The sequence below is a fragment of the Schistocerca americana genome, chromosome 4 (genome assembly GCF_021461395.2).
Source record: "Schistocerca americana isolate TAMUIC-IGC-003095 chromosome 4, iqSchAmer2.1, whole genome shotgun sequence".
Lineage (NCBI taxonomy): Eukaryota > Metazoa > Arthropoda > Insecta > Orthoptera > Acrididae > Schistocerca > Schistocerca americana.
The window spans coordinates 796,840,494-796,860,304 of NC_060122.1; positions in this window are offsets into that span (position 1 = coordinate 796,840,494).

A 19,811-nucleotide genomic window follows, 5' to 3' on the forward strand; every position below is an offset into this window, starting at 1 on the left:
AAGAGAAGAATCAGATCATCATCATGAAAATTATGTGAAAAACGACACACCTCACTATGGCAGCTGAGGAGCGTTTGAAGCTTTTAAACGTCCTGAATACCGGTACATATCTGCCATTAACTTTCTGCTCACAGAATGTTTTTGAGTACCTGGTGCTACCGACAGTGAGCAGACAAACATGGGCTCTTAAAACCTCAGGGCAGCTGGAAACACCAAGATTCATCATACTTGCATTCCAGGCCAATAGAAGGGGGAATTTAGCAAACGATTCCATGAAAATAAATGATTTTTCTTACCTCACATTCTGTGTTTTTCTTTCTTTCTACCTAGCTCCTACTTAGATAGCACGTAGCTTTGCCCAGACCCTATGTCTGTGGCTTTGTTCAAGCAATGGAGATATAATTGCAGCCATATTTGCTATATGTCTTTCGAAGCGGACAACGTCACGCCCTGCCTGTTCCCAAAAATCTATACATGCAGCACGAATGGCGAAATCCTTTGCAATCATTACATATATTTTGTTTTCAGCCATCTTAAACGTCACCCCCTCATGCTTTAAACTAATATCTTATGCATCTTGCACAGCCTTTATATTCATTTGTAAGGGTACAGATTTGTGAAATAACAACAGAGACGTATGGTAACGAATAACAATTTTTTATTCAGATATAAATACTCACAGTAGTAATACAGCTTTACATCCACAAATCTTGCTGATTCTACAGTGCACGAAGTAATACTGCTTTTAAATTCACAGTTCTTGTAACTGTTTGAAGTTTTTTAGTTTAAAGTTCATAATTTTAAAAAATAATAGTACTGATTAAAAAAATGTTTTGTACTTTACATTGCAGTACTGGTTACAGCTATTGCAGAGGTATAGTTTCTCTTATATTAATACTATTAGTAGTGTAATTCCACCCAAATAGAAGACTTAATTTATACTTTGAACTTGGTGGCTCTAAACATTTTCTACCTCAAGCAGCTGAAGTAATTTAATGATACAATGAATCGGATGGCTCTAAAATGTTATCTCAAACAGCTGCCCTAAAACGAACTGGGTACAAATAACACTTAAGACTAGTATGACTTGTATAGCTAGCGGTAGGTGAAACTTAAAAACTAATGTATTTACACATGCACTCATCCACTCATACATGCACATGGAGTTCAAAAGCGAGAAATAACACAGTAAACTATTTTTTCCCTCATTAAATTTTTCTAACTTCTTTGATGATTTTGGTTCAATTTCTTCAATCTTTTATATACATTACTACATTTTTAATTTTTTTTGTAAATTTTTCCATGTATAGTCGTGACTAGATATTATGGTACTTATTTAGAAAAAGTATATATCTATGTTCATACACAGGCATACATATTTACACAGGCATCCACACTCCAATGCACTGACAAGCATACAAACAGATGCACATAAGCACTCAACCATTCAAGCACGCCATACATCACACATGCAGTATTTAAACTGTGATAAAAGAGCCATAATATTAGGTACAAGCTCTCACTGAGCCAGTCACTCACTCACATACTCTCTCTCACTCACACTGTCGGAGTCCCTCACCCCCTCTTGCACTTCAAATAAGTAGTGTGAGTACGGAAGGGTATCGATCCCGTCATCACAAATGGCTCTTTTATCATCATGAGGTGACAATCCGACTTTGGACTGCAGCACAGTGTACACACAGTGACCTCACCATCGAACATTAGTTTGCTGTACCAAATGTGGAGGTTGTGGCAGAGTACCACAAACTCCACCATACAGACACTGCAAGTAGTCGTTGGCCATGAGGACACGTGATGCTGCACATTGCACACCGTTAGCCCGCCCCTGAGTGGCTCCATCTATTGTACAATATGCATACATTTTGGATCTTAGACCCACAAACTCCACAATCAGGAATCCACCCACCTCATCTTTCATTAAGACGATAACTTTCTTGTTCTGAGGAACAGTACCATAGAGATTATCGGCTGCGTATTCTGATGTGTCGAATTGATTTCCGTGACACCTAATTACTTCATATGGGTTGCAGTTGTTCACCCAGTACAAGAAGCTATCTGTACCCATATAAAGTAACTTTGGCTGCACGAAATGAGTTTTAGCAAACTCATAGTGGAATTGGTACATTTGAAGTTTGTAGATGCCTAGTATACACATATCAAAATAGATTGGTTTCATAAACTCTACTGCAGCCTTAGACGTATCCACAACAACAAAGTTCTCATTGAGAATTGTGACCTGCTTAAAATTTGGCCTGACGATGCAGTTTCTTATGCCCCAACGCCCATCACATTTGGTCCTAATCAAAATATATTCATTTATCACATTATGCATAGTTTTACCGAAAATGGAATTATTGATTAATTTATAAAAGTCTTTTTCGAAATCACTAGTCGGGACCGCCCTCTTTTCGGTATTTAATTCAATATACTCCTTGAACCAGGGGGACTGATTGAAGGAAATATCCCAGGTGATTCTAAGTAGCTCCATCCCTAAGCTAAGATAACTAGTGGAGGTTACGATAATGAATTAGATACCTCTGCTCGTGTCCAACAGTGGCCATCAGTTTAGGGATAGTGCTTCCTTGTGGAAACTGCTGCTCTCGACATAAAGGCAAGTCGTTTGTCATTTCATGCAAACTAGCAGGGTATGTGAGGTCTAACTTCACCACATACCCTACATCAGAATCAGTTGCCAGACTCAATATTTTTCCACTTAATCCCTCTAAATCGTTTTCAGGCACCCATTGAAACCCTCCAACTGGCAGTGGCTGCATCATGGCGTGCTCATATAAGTTTTTCACATCTAGGTATATAATGTAACTTGAATCGAGAGATACATTAAATCCCATACCCATACGTGGATTATTTGCCTTGGCATGTCTATGGACACACTGGCAAAGTCCTCCACGGATCCCGTGTTCAAAGAAAAGAAGCATATTGGCATCAGACAATAGTTCAATGCTGCACCTCGTTTTCTTCAGCATTGTATCCCAGGACAACCCAGGTGATGTGTAATAAAAGTCGAGGTCCAGAGCGTACGTGGCCATTCATACACTCTGAAACTTTTCAAAAACATCTGCAAGCATGCATATGTTGGTGTCCATGTGTAGTCTTGTGTATTCGCCCACATTTGGAATGTTGAATTCCCACCAGACATTCACAGCATGCTCATAATCTGCACTGGTTATGGCATCGCCTTTGAGAGTACTGGTAAGTGCAGAACTGTCATGTAGCCTGGCTTCATCGAGTTTCGCCTTTCTATCCAGATAATCATAAGGGAAAACTCCCTTTCTAGTCACAAGCTGAAATTTTTCCTCGTCGGAGTAAGCAGACAGGGTGATATGCATATCCTCCCGAGGTAGAGTTTCAACGAGTTTCTGGAGTGGCGCCTGCATAAAACATAGCGAGTCGGGGGAGCGGAGCGTAATTTTTGGCATCATTCGTTTGGAGAATGAAATATACTTCTCAACATCGTCAGGCAGGACACTGACCTGATGTTTCTCCCAACCGAAATTAACCAACTGCTCAACTAGAAAGTGAGCGTCATACCCACTTAAGTTATGGAAGAAAACGGGTATGTGTAGTGGTAACTGATACTTCAAATTGCTTGCATTGTGAACTGCACCACGGAACTTCCCCATAAGATGACAATGATCTCTATACGGTGTCTCAGCTTTTCTGTGTAACGGCAGCCCACAAATATGACAGTTAACTGCATCATTGTATAATTTTTTATCCTCAAAAAAATGGTTCAAATGGCTCTGAGCACTATGGGACTCAACTGCTGAGGTCATTAGTCCCCTAGAACTTAGAACTAGTTAAACCTAACTAACCTAAGGACATCACAAACATCCATGCCCGAGGCAGGATTCGAACCTGCGACCGTAGCGGTCTCGCGGTTCCAGACTGCAGCGCCTTTAACCGCACGGCCACTTCGGCCGGCTAATTTTTTATCTTCCTCCGATTCGGTCATGGAGATGTTGGTGCTGTAAGGCCTATCAGCATCCCATATAGGTACGAAAAGGGGGTCACTATATTGTCAGCTACCTAGTTTCAACTACTTTTCAAGGTCATATGACTACCCATTTCCTATATACAATGATCCATAGGCATGTATTTTGGTTGTAGAAAGTGGGTAGTTGATGACCTTGGAAAGTAGTTGAAACTAGGTAGCTGAAAGTATAGTGACCCCCTTTTCGTACCTATATGATGTGTAGTCTTCCTAATTTTCCCAACAAGAAACACCACTATAACTGCTTGTACTATCTCTCCTACTACATCACGTTGCAGGGGAAAGTTCCGTGTGGTGCTGGTCTTACACCCTCCTTCCAACAGCCGTGTACTGCAAGTCTCTAGACGAACAGAAGGTTCCAAATGCTTGGAAAAGAGCGCAGGTAGTTCCAGTTTTCAAGAAGGGTCGTCGAGCAGATGCGCAAAACTATAGGCCTATATCTGTGACATCAATCTGTTGTAGAATTTTAGAACATGTTTCTTGCTCGCATATGTGTCATTTCTGGAAACCCAGAATCTACTCTGTAGGAATCAACATGGAATCCGGAAACAGCGATCACGTGAGTCCCAACTCGTTTTATTTGTTCATGAGACCCAGAAAATATTAGATACAAGCTCCCAGGTAGATGCCATTTTCCTTGACTTCCGGAAGGCGTTCGATACAGTTCCACACTGTCGTCTGATAAACAAAGTAACAACCTACGGAATATCAGACAAGCTGTGTGACTGGATTGAAGAGTTTTTAGCAAACAGAACACAGCATGTTGTTCTCCATGCAGAAACGTCTACAGATGTTAAAGTAACCCCTGGCGTGCCACAGGGGAGTGTTATGGGACCATTGCTTTTCACAATATATATAAATGACCTAGTAGATAGTGTCGCAAGTTCCATGCGGCTTTTCGGGGATGATGCTGTAGTATACAGAGCAGTTACGACATTAGAAAATTGCAGCGAAATGCAGGAAGATCTGCAGCGGATGGGCACTTGGTGCAGGGAGTGGCAACTGACCCTTAACATAGACAAATGTAATGTATTGATAATACATAGAAAGAAGAATCCTTTATTGTATGATAATATGATAGTGGCACAAACACTGGTAGCAGTTACTTCTGTAAAATATCTGGGAGTATGCGTGCGGAACGATTTGAAGTGGAATGATCATATAAAATTAATTGTTGGTAAGGCGGGTGCCAGGTTGAGATTCATTGGGAGAGTCCTTAGAAAATGTAGTCCATCAACAAAGGAGGTGGCTTACAAAACACTCGTTCGACCTATACTGGAGTATTGCTCAACAGTGTGGGATTCGTACCAGATTGGGTTGACGGAGGAGATAGAGAAGATCCAAAGAAGAGCGGCGCGTTTCGTCACAGGGTTATTTGGTAACCGTGATAGCGTTACGCAAATGTTTAGCAAACTCAAGTGGCAGACTCTGCAAGAGAGGCGCTCTGCATCGCGGTGTAGCTTGCTGTCCAGGTTTCGAGAGGGTGCGTTTCTGGATGAGGTATCGAATATATTGCTTCCCCCTACTTATACCTCCCGAGGAGATCACGAATGTAAAATTAGAGAGATTCGAGCGCGCACAGAGGCTTTCCGGCAGTCGTTCTTCCCGCGAACCATACGCGACTGGAACAGGAAAGGGATGTAATGACAGTGGCCACACACCGTTGGGTGGCTTGTGGAGTATAAATGTAGATGTAGATGTACATGGCTGGTGGAGATATGACATCATGGTCCCATTTGTACCGAGTGGTCAACACGCGCTCCTCTAACATTACCTCAGCTCGTCCTGTATCTCTACAAGATGCAGAAGGTCTTAGATATAGCGAATTCCGTACAGGTCGGACTTAAATTGTGGCGATCACATAGTCTAAGCTGCATGGATGGCAGGGGCATAGACTTAGGTGCAGTTACAAGATGCAGAGGGACTGTTTAAAAAACAGTGTTGGCGTTTCTGTCATGTGGGATCCTTAGCAGACAGGTTCGAGAAATGTGACTCATTTCGAGATATGAGAGTGCCACGAATATGATTCACCAGTGACTGTAATCTTTAAAAGATGTCTCTACAAGATCCAACACAAGTAAGTGGTTGAATGGATAGACTTGATTCAAAATCGCTGACTGCATTGCTACCAGAAAGCGTAACGCTATCAGTGGCTCATGTGTGTACCTGTAGACTAAAGACCGCTTTTTATGCAGGATGATGGTAACGTGGTCGCGACGATCGTGTTTTTAATGGCACCGTCCTTAGGCTAAATGTATGTTGTGGGCTGTAGAATCCCTCTGTGGTCACCTTCAGATGTCATTTCTCGACAGTGTTCCTCGAAAAGAACATCATGTTCCCTCCACGGATTCTCATTTGACCTACCTGGTGAGTGTAATCCGACTACATAAAAAAAAAATCTTACTCGTCATGCAAAGTGAATCTCATATCATTTCGAAATAACGAGGATATTTGCGGTGATCGGCACTTTTCGCATCAAAATAGTCGAAGCCTTTTTCCTGATTTTATGCAGGGTGGGTATGTCTCTGATGATCATTTGTTACTGATGGCGGTACACTTCGCTGGACGTCACAAAATAATGAGATGCGAGTGCAGTCGAACGCAAAAAATTATACCGATTTTGCTCATAAAACTAAATGAAATGGATTTTGTTTATTTTCATGGAAAGGGGACATTTATTATCATCGCGAATATTTTTTCCCTTTTTTTAATAGGTGCTTTATTATAGGAGTCGAGTTGACGTTAAATAGTCCAGCGCAGAACGGCGGGGGACTTCCCTACGAGATCGTGGCTCTCCTCTGGTCCCAGCTGGAGCGTCCTGTGTGACGTTAAACAAAAGTTTTTTCCATCCCAGAACGAGAGGCCTATCGGAGGCGTTGAGGATCTGTCTAGTCTGTGACAGCTCGTCATCGCAGGTGTGCCCCAAACCATTAGGGGTGGCTATGTCACTGTACTTTAGACGACCAAGATGCATTTGGGACAGCCAATCTTTTATCTCCTATTGTTTAGTTAACGATACCTACTTTTGGGTTGGCGAAGGACCATCATCTCAAGGCGGACAGCGGCCAGCATGTGTCGCGAGGCTGCTGGCAGAGTAGCTCCCTCCCTCCGTCTATCCACCCTGTAGGTGGTTGGAGGGAGGGAGGGGAGAGGGCCTCGATTTTTGGCAGTTTGTGATTGGACATTGAAGAGAACACACTTTCAACTACCGCCTCCTCTGCAGTCTTTCCCCAGTACATGTGCTGCGCTATGGTTCAAATGGCTCTGAGCACTATGGGACTTAACATCTGAGGTCATCAGTCCCCTAGAACTTAGAACTACATAAACCTAAGTAACCTAAGGACATCACACATATCCATGCCCGGGGCAGGATTTGAACCTGCGACCATAGCAGTTGTGCAGTTCCAGACTGAAGCACCTACAACCGCTCGTCCACCGCGGCCGAATGTGGCGCTATCAACCGTTCAATAAGAGTGCTGGCTTTTTCACGACAATTTTGAAGTGTAATCAGAACTGTGATACATTTTTTCCATCAGCTGTGATAGCGTGTATTGGCTTCAGTTGGCTGGGCTTTAGGGTGATTTTTAGTAGGCGTCCGTAGCGAACTCTGATATCAAACAACAATAGACACTGTATGCTTGCAGGTAGTACACTTTTTAAGCTCCTCTCTGTCCAATACCAGCATCTAGTCAGTTGAACGTATTTCCCACCAAAAAGAATAAAGATAGCACCTTACACCCCAGCCGTTTTCCCAACAGCTTTTAGGTGTAGGGTAGAGTTTCAGGGTTTCTGTCGCTGGTTGCGAGTGGTACAGCGAACTTTTTTCCCAGCAGGATAACACCAGTTGTATGGTATCATCAGTTTTTGTGGTGTATTGTCCTTTTTTGCCTTCCTTGTACAGCGCTATGCATATAGTTGTGTAATTAGGCCCAATCTTAGTGTTTAATTACATAATTAGTATCGATGTTTGGGTCAGTTTCGAGTGGTATTGTGAAGTTTTTTCCCGGCAGGATAAGACCAATTGTATGGTATCACCATAACGCCATGCATATAGTGTAATTAGGACTGATCTTTCTGATTAATTTTGTAATTAGGATCATATTTGTGTCAGTTTCCTGACCAAAATAAATAAAGTACACTAACCTAACCTTCCTCTCCAGCATCTGGACAGTTTCCATATGTTAGGGGTTGCACTTGGCCATTTCATACAGGAGCACCAGGCTACAAGCCCAGAAAGGACTCCGCCATTTTTAATTTCCCGTCAATTCCAAGCGCCTCTGGTGGTTTAATTGTGTTAGAGGGGAGCACTTGGACTTTCTGCCCAGGCAGACCAGGGTTTGAGTCCCAGAAAGGGTTCTGCCAATTTTTAATTTCTCACCAATTCCCAGGTGGGGGTGGGGGGTGGAATGGGATGCCAGCAGAGCCCTGGGACAAAGAAATTCCCGCCAAAATTCGAGGTTTCCATCAGTGGGGTAGGTTGGGGGAGGGGTGGGTTAGAGGGCGAGGGGGGGTGAGGAGGCTGGGACACACGTGCAGCTGAGAAGAACACGTGATGTCATCCGGGGGCGGTAGTGGTCGTGGTTGGGGGCGGAGGTTGGGAGGGATTAATTGATCAATTTAATTAATTTGGTTATCAATTTGATATCGAAAGTGTTCTACAAATCCTACTGTACTACTACTGAAGGTTGTATTATGTTGCACTCACTGCTTTCCTCTTTGTCCATGGTATAGGGCACGAGGTAGAACGAGAAGTTTCGCAAGGATACACTTCAATTTTGTATACGAAATCCTTGATAATACCTGGCCTTTTTTTCAAATACATGTACATAAGCAAGTATCTGTTCCCTAAGTTCCACTTGCTGTTCTTTAGACAAGCACTTTGATTCACTTACCTTTGTGCTTATTGTGTCGACGTTTATTTCTTCTGCTAACGACTGTTCGGTACTGTATGTGTTGACAAACATAACTATGGGATTTAACAATCGAACTTCAAGGTCGTGAGTAACTTCAGTTTTACATCTATTAGTATTTCCCTTCATCAGATCTATTACAAATAATTGGATATTTACAATGAAATGACATTGACTTCTTCTACATCAATTTGCACTTGGTATGTCCTAAATGTATCTATACTGATTAAACAATCAACTATTAATTTTTCTACTATCAAAAAATTGCATCGCACAGAAAACTGTCCTAAATGTATGGAAGTAAGGCTTGTATATTGACTCCTTTCGATTTCTGGTCAGTGGCAGTTTGTAATTTGCAATTCTACGCTGGCAGTGTAGGTATACGTCCATATTTCTTCAGTTCTTGAAAGATTCCCTATGACATCAAATTAGTTGTAGCCCCGGTGTCAAGCACAATGGGTACATCAAGGTCAAATATTTTGGCTTTAATAGTAGCTTGTACCTTGCTCTCTGTCAAGTTTTCCTGCATACCCTCATTACTTTGATACAGATCATCTCTCATATAATTACCATGATCTTATCTGATAGACGCGCGGGGTAGCCGCGTGGTCTGGGGCATGTTGTCACGGTCCGCACAGCTCCCTCCGTCGGAGGTTTGAGCCCTGTCTCGGGCATGGGTGTGTGTGTTGTCCTTAGCGTAAGTTTGTTTACGTTAGATTAAGTAGTGTGTAAGCTTAGGACAATTCTCCTGGCTCAACATCAAACGAGCTGCCCTTAACCTCATAAAGACATCCCTTAACCGCTGTCTATGTTGCTCCATACTATTTGAAAACACTATAATGTCATCCAAATAGACAAGACACTGCCGTGGTTACAAACCCCTCAAGACACTATCTAGCAACCTCTGAAACGTTGCCGGAGCGTTTTTCAAACCGAATGGCATTTTAATGTACTGGTAACGGCCTCCAGGTGTAGAGAAAGCAGTTTTTGGACGATCCTCTGGAACCACCTGTAACTGATGATAACCGCTTGTCAAATCCATCGTAGAAAAATACTGGCACTGTCCTAAGTGAGCCAAAGTCCCCGATATGTTTGGGATATGGTATGCATCAGTTACTGTCTTATTATTGAGGTATCAGTAGACACAACAGAACCTGTATTTCTTAGTTCCATCCATAGATTTCTTGGGCACAACGACAATGCCCGTTCCCCAGAAACTAATATTGTACTCTATAATACCGTCCGCAAGCTTCTGATCAATGAAATCCTCCATAATCGGCTGCAAATACCTCGGTATTCTGTATGGCTTAGGGTAAACAGGTGCTTCTTTCCCCGTTGGTATCCTATGTTGAACTAATGGAGTTGCTGATAACGGCCCTCTCGGAAGAAACAAATCCTTAAATTCTCACAACAATTCTTCCATATGCTCTTTTCCCGCTCGTTTGAAATGCTTAACTTTGTTACGCAATGCAGTTCTATCGGCAGTTAGTGGTTGATCGCTACGCCTACCTATCGAACACCAGTCTTCGTCTGGTATATTCAAATTCGCTACTAGAACTCCTTTTCCAAAATTCACGTCTACAGGGCTAAAATTATCCACGTTCATGGGGACTACTCGCCCGTCGTTTCCCTCCTGTACGCGTACAATACTACGTTGCACAAAACAACCTAATGGATCCAAAACTTCATTATCCTCCAATGGTTCAATAACACATACCGTACCCACAGGTGGACTTGACTCTAAACTTACCCAAAGCGACTTCCTGGTGCCACTAGACGCACACTCATGCGAATTAAGCCTTAATCTTAATGTACGCGGTTCAATTAATTTGTTCATTACGATGAACGCCCCTCTCGACAGCTCTGCATTGACAGGTTTCCCCTAGCTAGAATAACATTCCACCAAGTTCCACAGTTCGTTGTCCAAGGTCAATTTTGTCATGATGTTGATGCAAGGAATCTACTCCTAGGATCATGTCGTAGCCCTCACTTACCCATGGTACTACCTCCATGCATACATTAAATCGGACTTTCCCTAAGCGAAAGTCAACTATCACTGACCCCAAAGGCGTGACCTCCTTATCCCCCACTCTACACAACCTATAACGTGGTGGGTCTAGTTTCCTTCGGCCCATTATATTCTTAGTAGCCACTGACACTTGCGCCCCTGTGTCCAACAAACTCTTAAACTTTTTAGTTCCTATGGATCCTACCACTGAACATTCGTCCTCTGCATAGGTATTTGTAGCACTGGAATAAAACGGGAACGCCCTTAGGTAAGTATTGGGCTCCCTCCGCCGTTTAACGATTGTCCTCCTCTACTAGCTCTACTTCTCCATCCTCCACGCTGCCGATTTCCACCCCTTCCTCTATTCCTCAGTGACTGGGTACACTGCCCCTGCACATGTCCCATACGACCATCCTCATAACATTTTATACCTGCTGTAAACACTGTTTGTCTATCATGCACCCCTGTTGCCACATCTATTTCCTCACATTAGATTGCCAGCTGATTGGCCGAATACACGTCTTTCGGAGTCCCTTCACATACTTTCCGAAGACATATACTCCGGAACCCCCTCGAAAATACATCAAGTGCCCTATGCTCGGCCTCCTGCAACGGAACACCATTCGCTTCATCGCTCTGATCCAACTCGTAAGTATACTTATTAATTTCGCTTATCCTGTCCGCAAATTTCTCCACCGTATCCCCCTGTCTCTTTGTCATTGTACTTAACCTCTCTCTAACGTACCGATCACTATTCTGTTTCTTGTACCTTTATAAAAGCCCTTCCTTCAACTGCTTGAACCTTCCTGCCTTCCTTAAGGCCTCGGAACATCTTACACATGTTTACACTTCACCCGTTAATCTAATCATGGCTATATATAACAACTGCTCATCAGACCAACCATTCATCACCGCTGAAGTCTCCAAGTCCTCCACAAACGGACGCACATCCTCAGATGCCTTGCCAGAAAACGGAATAATCAAACTCGCAGCAGCTGGGTCAATCTCCTGCTGTGGCACCCTAGTCAACAACGACTGATCAGATGTGGTTTCCCGCTCACTCCTAGATGTTAACTCACTTCTCAACTACGTATTATCCGCTGTCGATTGTGCTACCTTTTCCAACAAAATCCGTACAGCTTATGGTTCCGACACACCTTGCATACCTGCTTCTGCTATTGTGTTACTTTCGTTCCCATTTCGTCCCATTTCAACCTACAAAATCCCACAGAAACAAAAAATTTAACAACAAAAATAAACTGGCTTCCTACTGCTCAGTATCTCTTCTCACTTTTTATGCAATGATGTATTAGGAGGAGATAAATGAAACATCATACTCAAACCAATACAAATGTAATTAAATGCCACAAAAGGAAAAAATGTTACTGCCCGAACACAACTAACACTTACTCTGACAACGCAAAGAAAGAAAACGTCCATCACTCAAAAAGAAAAATTGGTCAACACTCACCACATTTTGTGACTGTAATGGAGGCGGTGGGCTCAAACATCATACTGTACAAATGAGACCCGCTATTCTGACACCGAATGGAGCCATCACTGGCAAATGTAGATGTTGGTGTGTGGTGGAGGGATGTTGGACATGGATGGAAACTGTCAGGATGCGCCATATTAAAAGTCGGCCATGATTTTAAGGTGTTTTATTACTCCCAGCTACAGTGCCGCATTCCTCTCTGTCTACGTCACAGGGTCCTGTGATGCCGAGGACGCCACTTCGCTGTCTGCAAAGCAGCTTGGCACGGAAGGGCTACATCAGCGACCTGTGCAACATACTGCAGCATGTCGGTCCTCGGAGTTTTGACGACGTCAGGATGTGCTGGCAGCCAGCTCAGTGGCCTCCATCCCCATTGCCTCCATCCCGCTCGCTGGGACCTGCAGGCTGTCAGCTGCATGCTTCTTCCCCATCATGGTTAAGATTGCGGGCGACATAATGCGCCTGCAATCCGGCAGCCAAATCTGCAGCCCTCGCCTCAAGACGCATCTGGCATGTGTTGGGAGCCAACAAGACTGCCCACTGTAGTGAGCCATTGAGTGGCTTGCTGCTGGCTGGCTAAGGACCCCACGTTGGCCTCAGAGGGTCGAAATGGCGACCCACCATGGGCTTGAATGCTGGCGCCCTATCGACTGATGCTTGTAGCTGGTGGTGTGAAACGCCCCGCCGTCCAGGAGAGCTGCCTCACTTGAATGCCCTCGTTAGAAAACTGGCACCTATTTACACACCACTGTGCACCTCTGTTTAGCTTACACGCCACTCCGAGTCACGTACTCATAACACCTAGGTTGTGCCAGTGAGCCCCTTCTGCCTGTGACTTGCGCCATGCAAACCAATGCATTTACTCTATTCAGCGGTTCGACAGCCCTGTGGCCTCCATTCTACTTCACAACTGCTGGTCAGCCTAACTTACTGTCAACAGAGCCATGCCTGGCTATAACTTGTGTGCTCAGAAATATTGCACCGAATCTAACTTTTTCCAATCTTAAATGGTGGTGCCTCTACAAAACTAACTTCAGAAAGATATCTACACACTAGGTTACTATTTACAATATATCCACAAAATCCACATTATGAGTATATATAGAATAAACTAAGCAGTACAGTATCGGAAATAGGTACATACCTTGAAAGAATGAATAATTCTAGGAATGTGCCCACACTCTGAATAAGCTGCAAGAGGGGGTAATGACACTGTCTTTCATTTAGTAAGATATCTATTAGTTTCATGTGCACGCAGTGTATGAATATGGAAGAGATGGAAAAGATAAGCTGAAGCTATAGAAATGCTGTTAATTTTTGCGCTCACACAAAAGAGGGTTGAATTCTGAGAGCCAATCAGAAAATAACGAACTAAAACACTTGCATACTGAAAACATATAGTTATGAGTGTGAATTGCTTGGCCTTGGAACAACCACATATTTCAAGGACATGTCCCAGTAATGAGAAGAACGAGAATTTCTGTAGCTGGTACCAAAAGAAACAGACCATACTGCAGTATGGGTAATTATTCATATACAAATGGGTATAAATGTGATAGTGTGATTGACGTTATGTGTGACAATAAAGAAGGTATAACACGTAAAATGTTATGAGATGAAGCTGAAGTCCTGTACTACCAAAAGATAAAACAAGAGAATAAAGAAGGGGTTGGACCATGCACTGAAGAATTAAGTAACAGATATGAATGGTGAGTACAAGTTTTCTAGACACAATTATGCAAGACCACTGTGTATCTGAATGTCCTTCCAAGAACATTTATTTTGACACAACTGAAGTAGGAAAGTATTCCTATATGTACATATTATAGTACACAGGAGCTTGAACCCCAGCCCCAGTGAAAAGTATAAATGAAGTACACTGAAGTATAATTATCACACACGATTTTAAGGAAATGGCATTAATGAACTTGTATGACTTGATGATTTTAGAATTTTATCTATAGTGCTACAAACTCTCAGTAGATAGCTTTTTGCAAAACAAAGAAGTGTTTCCTTAGAATTTGCTCAATTATTGAGTGATGTGAAAAAGATGGGTTTCAGTAGGAGATTATAAATACTTCTTTCCATTCCTTAACATAAATCCTTGTAGATTAGCAGACCATCTTCTCATACATTTGAGAGAGGTGAGGTTCAGCATGGTTAAATTTGCTTCTGTTGCAACTTCAAGAGTGAAGTTCTTTATTCCTTTCGCTAGCAGTCCAGAATTGCAAACAATCGAGCTAAATGAGATGATGGTAATAGGTCATGCATATAATCAGATTGCTTATATGTACATTGTTTTCTTCAGGCTGGACATTTAACATGTTTTGCAAAGTATTCATGTAAATAAAGATTACGTCATGAGATTAAAAGTTAAAGTAAGTATTAACTGCCGGCCGTGGTGGCCGTGCCATTCTAGGCGCTCCAGTCCGGAGCCGCGCTGCTGCTACGGTCGCAGGTTCAAATCCTGCCTCGGGTATGGGTGTGTGTGATGTCCTTAGGTTAGTTAGGTTTAAGTAGTTCTAAGTTCTAGGGGACTGATGACCATAGCAGTTGTGTCCCATAGTGCTCAGAGCCATTTGAACCATTTGAAGTATTAACTCATCATAAAAGTGGTAAACATAGATTTATTAATGATGAGAATTAATATAAAATTACCTTTCATGGAAATGTTGTCTTATGGATTCTGGAGGCGAAAAGGACTACTTAGATGTTATCCACTTGTATTTAAATTTTGTTCCGCAAACCTCGAAAACGATGTGACAGTTTATTGTATAAATTTGTATATAAGTAAAATGTATTAGAGCTCATATGTCACCTAGTATTAAAATGATATTTATGTGGTTATAAGCGTCACGTTTTAATTTCTTTATGTAATTAAATGTAAAATTTCATGCACTTGTACAAAGACGTGTAAGGGAAACTATACAGGGTGAGTCACCTAACGTTACCGCTGCATATATTTCGTAAACCACATCAATACTGACGAACCGATTCCACAGACCGAACGTGAGGAGAGGAGCTAGTGTAATTGTTTAATACAAACCAAACAAAAATGAATGGAAGTATGTTTTTTAACACAAACCTACGTTTTTTTTAATGGCACCACGTTAGTTTTGTTAGCACATCTGAACATATAAACAAATACGTAATCAGTGCCGTTTGTTGCATTGTAAAATGTTAATTACATCCGGAGATATTGTAACCTAAAGTTGACGCTTGAAACCTCCGACGTTTAGGTGCGTGTTGTAACAAACACGGGCCACGGTCAGCGAGCAGCATCTGCAGGGACATGTTTACGATGACGACCGTGTTTACGACTGTGGCTGTAGTGCACTGTTGTGGTTTGGTCTAGCTGTCGCAGTGTCCGCGTGTAGCGCTTGCTGCTATTATTATTCTGCATTCGCCTCCACACGCAGACCAATTGTAGTACACTGTGTTACCAGACGTCTGTGATAGTGTAGTGTTGTAGGAACTGTGACCATGGTGTATTCGAACTCTGAAAAGGCGGAGATGATAATCATCTATGGCGAGTGTCGACGAAATGCAGCTGAATCCTGCAGGGTGTATGCAGAACGGTACCCAGACACAGAGCATCCAGCGTGCCGCACATTGCAAAACATCTACCGCCAACTGTATGCAACACGTATGGTCGTAGCACGCAAACGGGTCCGTAACAGGCCCGTCACAGGATAAGCGGGTGCAATTGGTGTGTTAGCTGCTGTTGTCATGAACCCACACATGAGTACACGGGACATTGCGAGAGCCGGTGGACTGAGTCAAAGTAGTGTCATGCGCATACTGCATCGTCACCGCTTTCACCCGTTTCATGTGTCGCTACATCAGCACATACATGGTGATGACTTTAATCATCGAGTGCAATTCTGTCAATGGGCATTAACAGAGAATGCGTTGCGGTTCTACCTGTTTACCGATTAAGCGGGTTTCACAAACCACGGGGCAGTGAATCTACGGAACATGCATTACTGATCCGTGGACAATCCTCGCTAGCTCAGACAGGTAGAGTGACAGCGACCTTGGACTGTAAATGTATGGTGCGGAATCATTGGCGACCACCTCATTGGTCCTCACTTGATTGCAGGGGCCCAAACAGCTGCAACATACATCGCGTTTCTACAGAATGATCTGCCAACGTTGCTCGAAAATGTCCCACTGGAAATGCGTCGACGTATGTGGTATCAGCATGATGGTGCACCTGCACATTCCGCAATTAACACTGGGCTGACCCTTGACAGGATGTTGGACAGGCGTTTCATAGGACGTGGAGGACGCATAAATTGGCCAGCCCGTTCTCCTGATCTTACTCCTCTGGACTTTTTTCTGTGGGGTACGTTAAAGGAGAATGTGTACCGTGGTGTGCCTACAACCCCAGAGGATATGAAACAACGTATTGTGGCAGCCTGCGGCGACATTACAGCAGATGTACTGCGGCGTGTACGACATTCATTACGCCAGAGATTGCAATTGTGTGCAGCAAATGATGGCCACCACATTCAACATCTATTGGCGTGACATGTCGGGACACATTCTATTCCACTCCGTAATTGAAAACGGAAACCGCGTGTGTACATGTACGTCACCCCTCATGGTAATGCACACGTGCGTCAGTGAAAAAGACCAATAAAAAGGTGTTAGGATGTGGACGTAATGTGCTGTTCCAGTCTGTTCTGTACCTAAGGTCCATCACCGTTCCCTTTGGATCCCTACTTAATTCGGTGCTCTCCGATACACACGATCGAACAGCGGAGGAGTGGTACTCAAGCGTCAACTTTAGGTTACAATATCTCCGAATGTAATTAACATTTTACAATGCAACAAACGGCACTTATTACGTATTTGTTTATATGAGCAGATGTTCTAACAAAACTAACGGGGTTCCATTTAAAAAAACGTAGGTTTGTGTTAAAAAACATACTTCCGTGCATTTTTTTATGGTTTGTATTAACCAGTTACACTAGCCCCTCTCCTCACGTTCGGTCTGTGGAATCGATTCGTCAGTATTTCATGTGGTTTACGAAATATATCCAGCGGTAATGTTAGGTGACTCACCCTGTAACCTCCCCCTCACTTATCGACCTAAATGACAGTGAAAAATTAAACCGCGTGTACCTAATGGAAATTTGGGAAAGCAATCGTCACCGAAGTTAATCTGTCGGTAAAGAGGGAGGAAAGGGTTACATCTAAATGAAAGGAAAAAAGCAAATGAAATTGGTGGAAATTAATTTTGAAAAGGGGTAAAGTTTATAAAGAAAATAAATGTGCGGCCGTTATGTTAACAATTAACTAGCGGTAATTAGATATTTGAGATGTGGGGGAAATTACGGTCGCCAGTCCTAAGGACAATTACTATAGTAACTGAAAAAGAAAGGTTATTACACATATAATTAGCACTAGAAGCGTGGCAACTGGAGGTTGACACGTGTAGTGTGAAAACTGAAAGTTTGTCAGAAGTAATAAATTTCGCTACACTCTGACTTAATTTAGCAAAAGAGTTAACAAAACCGGAAAATCGAAAGTTAATTTAGTGACTGAAGTTAATAGTGAGCTTTCTTTCTGAAGCACATCGAAATTCAGTAAAATACGGTTAGTCTTGGACTACCTCAACAATCATTTCAAAAGCAACTTGAATCTACGCAATTTAGAAATAAGAGATTTTACTTTGAACTTGAATTAAATGATTCTGAACAATTGACAATAGTAAAATTTAGTACGTACCAAGCTGAGCTGCAGTCACAGGTAAGCTAAAATACGGTAACAAAACTCGCACTCTTAATTTGTGCTTGCGTAATCTAAATATTGTAGCCAGCTATGAATACTTAAACTGAACTTTGAAATTAAAGCAGTGAAATGGAATTATGCTGGCGTTTGAATTTCAACGACACTCGGGTTCATTTCGGAAAAGGAAGGGACCCTGCTTGGTAATGCAATTGGGACAATGAGCAACAAAGGTTCATGCTAAGTTGCTGTAATTTTGCGAGGCAAATGGAACAGTTTTAAAAGCTGAGGTCTGCCATACAGCTCTAAAACTTTACGTGCTTCCAGTCTTCCTTGTTGGTTGATTGAAGGTTTGAAGCCGTCGATCGAGGATGTGGCGACAGTCACTCATTGTCGGCCGTCGCTGTTGCAGAAGCTGGATGTTGGCGCGCCATCTTCTCGACACGGTCACCAGACGAAACGGGCTCTTGATGTGCGCCAGCTAATGCTTCCCGTCCGCGACACCATGTCAGAAACTATCATCGCAAGTCGAGCGCAATTACATGCTGCCAAACCCCCAAAAGCGCGGCAACTCGCGGGAGCTTCACACCACACACCTGCTCCACTCGCTACTCCAGCCAGACTCCCTCTGCCCGCGCTCCACGTGGCAGAGTTAACACTACGAAAGATCCTACACACTTTGATTCTTCACACGACCCATCGATGTAATCGTTCGATAGCAGTTTTCCCTAGGCAAGACCCAGCGTAAAAATACAAATAATATTTACGAAACAAACCAATTATACATCGACATAAGTGCATAAATATATATATACAAACAGTAAAACAATTACAATATATAGAGAGACAGAAATGTCATATCTTGAGGTAACAAAACAAAGAAAAAAAATAATAGTACAATAGATGGAAATAGAAGGATATGCATTTCCGGCGTTACAACCCTGTATATGAGTAGGTTGTTTAACATATATGAAATGAAAAGGGACTTCAAGGAAAATTGTCCACATACCATACGTTCAGCATGTGTTAAATGAGGAATACACACTCGTGTGAAACAGTGATCAAACTTGCGTGTGCCTACGATGATGCACACATTCTAAGTGCCCTTTATAGTGACGATGGACGCTGAACTTATGACAAAGGATTAATTAAAGCAAGTAATTTACGCATGTCTCGACGTGTTGCCCATGATAGGGGCTGGCCATTTGGTCACTGAAATATATGATGGACGACGTGATCCATATTACTATATTCAGAACTTTGTGGCTTCCCTGTCAAGGCATTCAACTTTTTAATCAAACACACACCAACGTTCACTTATCCTGAAGAGCTACCGTCTGGACACTATAATGACATGCAGTTCCTTCATTATCTACAAAGTCATAGACCAGAGGCTGAACCTTTCTCCATCGTCGCACCGATGGTACCCTAAGGCATGGGCACAATGAACACCATGTACTGTGTGGAGATGTGGCTGTGCAAAATATGGCTGTAGGTTACACCTCAATAATGGAGCAAAAGACTGTAATTCAAACATGCCTTTTGTTGAGTCATGATCTCTCAGAAACTGAACCTTCGAAGTTTTGTAAATTTCATGTAAATTAAATGTAATATAAATAATGCTACATG